The 3,847-nt window shown below is 52.2% G+C and overlaps 1 long non-coding RNA gene across 1 annotated transcript; it reads right to left on the minus strand.

Annotated features, from left to right (window-relative positions):
• Nucleotides 1-475: 475 nt before the first annotated feature.
• On the minus strand, nt 476-3,317 carry LOC128313754 (uncharacterized). The gene is made up of 2 exons (XR_008294801.1): nt 3,159-3,317; nt 476-2,184 (listed from the first exon to the last, which is right to left on the minus strand). It is a non-coding gene; the product is annotated as an uncharacterized LOC128313754 (long non-coding RNA).
• Between the last annotated feature and the right edge of the window lie 530 nt (nt 3,318-3,847).

Raw genomic sequence — 3,847 nt, forward strand, 5'->3', positions numbered from 1 at the left:
TCTCTCTGGTTCTCTGATAAAGATACAGACACGGAGACGGAGACGATAAACGTGTCATTAGAAACCAAACAAAGCAAACACATCAAGACCTCGCCTGCTGAGTTATCCTTCCAAGGCACCTCCTGTGTCTGCTCAGAGGAATTTGACCTGAGGGGGGCGCCGTGTGCCCTCTGCTCCCATGATGCAATGCCCTCCGCTCCCATGATGCAATGCCGTCTCCTGGCCCCAAGTCTCTGGACTGGAAAACTGAGGCTTCATCTTTGAATCTTCAAAGTAGCAGACACCCTCTGGCCCCAGTCCACACCGTCTGCTCTGAACTTGGAATTCGGGTCCACACAGCACACTCCAAGTGCAATGCCTGTCACACCAGGAGAACAGGATGCCAGCATGCGTTGTTTCTCTGTTTTCTTTTTAGAGGTTTTCCTTTTCTAAGTTTGTTTATTTTGAGAGAGACAGAGACAGCATGAGCGGCAGAGGGGCAGAGAGAGAGGGAGAGAGAGAATCCCCAGCAGGCTCCACGCTGTCAGCGCAGGGCCCGATGCGCAACTTGAACTCACAAACCGTGAGGTCGTGACCTGAGCAGAAACCAAGGGTGGGCCGCTGAACCGACCGAGCCACCCGGGTGCCCCGGTTTTTTAAAGTTTTAAAGAAAGGCATTTGTAACTAGCACATCAAATGTAGGATTTCATAGACAATATTGCTTGGTTTGAGGCTAACATTTGAAACGATGAGTCCATTTCTAGAACAATATCACATAGGAGCACAGGTGGGGCACGGAGGTGGCCCGAGTGACAGTCGTGAGGGGGACGCGTGGATGGGTGCCTCTCGGGACACGCTGAGCATCTGGCAGGTGGGGTGGTCTGGGCACCAGAGTTCAAGTCCTGCCTGGGGGTGGGGGAGGGGGTGGGCCCTGGGCCCTCCCCAGCCCATCAGAGTCACAGAGAAAGGTGTCAGGGTGACCTCACCCCCGGCCCCACACGGTGGGAATGTTGGTCATGGAAAGAAATTCGGGTCTGTTTTTCTCCACATTTCCCAGGCCGAGGTTGGAGAGAACAGATTTTGGTTGGCTGGCCTGGCCTCATGGAAAAAATTCAAAAACAGCCCCTTTGGCCCCTCATGGTGTGCCTCTTCAGGTTCCTACCTCTCCTCCGAGCTGTCTGCCTGCGTCACGGCCGGGCCACGAGAGGAGATTAGATCATATATTTTTGTGTTAATGATGTTGACATATAAAGCTTGGTAGTTACAGCATTTTTAATAAATCAGGTTAGTGTCCCAAGGGGAGGCTTACCATGTGCTATTTATGCACAAATGCCTCTATCATTTAAGAGTCTTGTTAAAAATTGTAGTTTAAGAGCAGATTAACAGAGCTCTTCACAGCTGGCCTATTTGGGCAGGAACGAGCACACTGAACGAGCAGACACGCAGGGAGGGAGCTGGCGGGCAAGAACACCCAACAGCTAATTGCCTCCCAAATTAGTAGGGATGGAAAAGTAAGCGCTTTAAGACCCGGGTTTTGAGCAGATTAAAAATAAACAGTTCTGCAGGCCGTTTGCTTTTTGCCAACGCAGCATTCAAGGCTGCTGACTGCAGGTGAATTATTCACCAGGTGGCGGCCTCCTGCTTTCCAGAAGGGCCTGACAGGTCGGGTGTTTGGCCAGCTTTTGTCCTTTTTACCACTAAGGTGCGGGAGAACGGATCCAGCCTCCATGGTGACCCAGTGAAGCTTCTAGCAAGCAGCGATTGCTCTCGGTAACTGAGAGCCCCGTCAGCTGGCTCATCAGGGTCGCGCAAAGCTCTCCCTCCAAAAGCAGCCTCGGATCATCCAGTAAGACGGACCCAGCCTAGACCCTGCGACTTGGCTTTTTCCTTCCTGACTTCCTTTGTCTGGACCTCGCCCTCCAAGGCCCAGATACCCCTTATAGGCAATAAACACACAAACATGAGACCAACACCATTTCAGATGATGAGAAGTGACATAGAGAAACGAGTAACAGGCTGACGGGGACAGAAAGGGAATGGGGGAGGGGTGCCTGGGTGGCTCAGTCAGTTAAGCGTCTGACTTCGGTTCAGATCATGATCTCACAGTTTGTGAGTTCGAGCCCCGCGTCAGGCTCTGTGTTGACAGCTCGGAGATTCTGTGTCTCCCTCTCTCTCTGCCCTCCCCTGCTCATGCTGTGTCTCTCTCTGTCTCAAAAATAAACAAAACATTAAAGAAAAAAAAATTATTTTTTAAAGAAAGGGAATGGGGGGTGCAATTTACCTTAGATCACGTGCTCAGAGAAGGCTTTCCCGAGGAAGTGACATTTGAGAAGGGACCTGTATGAACTCAGGGAGTCACTTACAGTGACACCAAGGGAGACTCTTCTGGGCACCGGGAACAGCAAGGGGTAAGGGCCCTGAGGCTGGATGAGCGTGGTGTGCTCAGAAATGAAAACGGAGGAGGGCACTTGTTGGGATGAGCACTGGGTGTCGTATGGAAGCCAATGTGACAATAAATTACATTTAAAAAATTTAAAAAAATAATTGAAATCAAAAAAAGAAAGAAAGAAAGAAAGGGAAAAGGACCCGTGTGACTGAAGAGAGGTAGGCGGGGGCTGGACTCTGCAGGAACTTGTAGACCAGTGTGAGGACCCTGAATTTGACCTTGAAGGCCAGGAGGGGGGTATCGAGGAGCTCTTACTGAGGAGGTGACCCGGGCTGCCACCCACATTAGAAATCTGCTCTCTAGTGTTACCTGGAAGATAGAAGGGTAGCGGGGGGGTGACAGGGGAGGGGGGAAGGAGAGGGATCTGGAGGGCATCACAGGAGAGGGGGGAGGAGGGAGAGGGGGTCATGGGGGGGGAGGCGGAGGGGGTAACAGGGGAGCGGGGAGGGGAATCACAGGGGAGGTGGACGGAGTGACTAGGGAGGGCAAAGTTGGAGGAGGGTGGAGAGGGTGACAGGGGAGGAAGAAGGGAGAGGGGAGTGGAGGGGGGCACAGGGGAAAGTGGGGGGGCAGTGCTGACCAGATATAGCAAGGGGTACCTCCTCCTCATCCCCGTTAATACTTAGCTCTCTTTCCCGAGCCCCGCTAAGTTCCCATAACAAATCACCCTATTTGATCCTCGAAGAACCCTCTGAGGCAGGTACCAGTATTGTTTCCATGTGGAGTAATTTACCTAAGGTCTCTGAACGAGCAAATGTCACTGTCAGGATTTGAACCAAGGTCATCTTGCCATCCTCTCCTCTGAAATCCAAGGACCGATGATCCCTATAATTCAACATTCAGGACCCTGGCGTGGCTTTCCCAGTCCCGGGAGCAGAAAAGGAGCCAGGAACTGGTTGCTAAGCAACCTAGGGTTCAATGGATCATAGGGGTGGGCAGAAATCAGGGCAAAGTGATTGGTGGCCCCAGTTATCACATGATCAAGACCTGACCAGTCAGAGCATCCCTCCCCCTGTTTGGCTCTGAGTTGCACACGTGACCCAGTTGGTACAGATGAAGTCCGTCCCAGGACCTTGGCCTCCGTGTTGGGAGAGGTGCCCTCCTTCGGCTGGAGGGGCGCAGATGGGAGGCCATCCCTGACACTCTAGAAAATGTCAGGCCAATAGTGGAACTGACACAGAGGCCAGGCGAGCTGGGGAGAGGGTGCTGACAAAATTCTCCGAGTCCCAGGATTGAGCTGAGCCCTATTAGGCTAATATAAATGCTCTTTTTCTGTGAAACCAATTTGAGTGGATTCTTCTGTCACTTTTAACCCAACACGCCTTAGCCGGTGGTAGTACTTTTATCTGGGCTGGCTTCCCGAGTGAACTCCCTCTGTGTTCCGGGCTTGCATCACTGTCCCGGAAGCCCAGAAAAACTAGA

The sequence above is a fragment of the Acinonyx jubatus genome, unplaced genomic scaffold (genome assembly GCF_027475565.1).
Source record: "Acinonyx jubatus isolate Ajub_Pintada_27869175 unplaced genomic scaffold, VMU_Ajub_asm_v1.0 scaffold_23, whole genome shotgun sequence".
NCBI classification, from domain to species: domain Eukaryota; kingdom Metazoa; phylum Chordata; class Mammalia; order Carnivora; family Felidae; genus Acinonyx; species Acinonyx jubatus.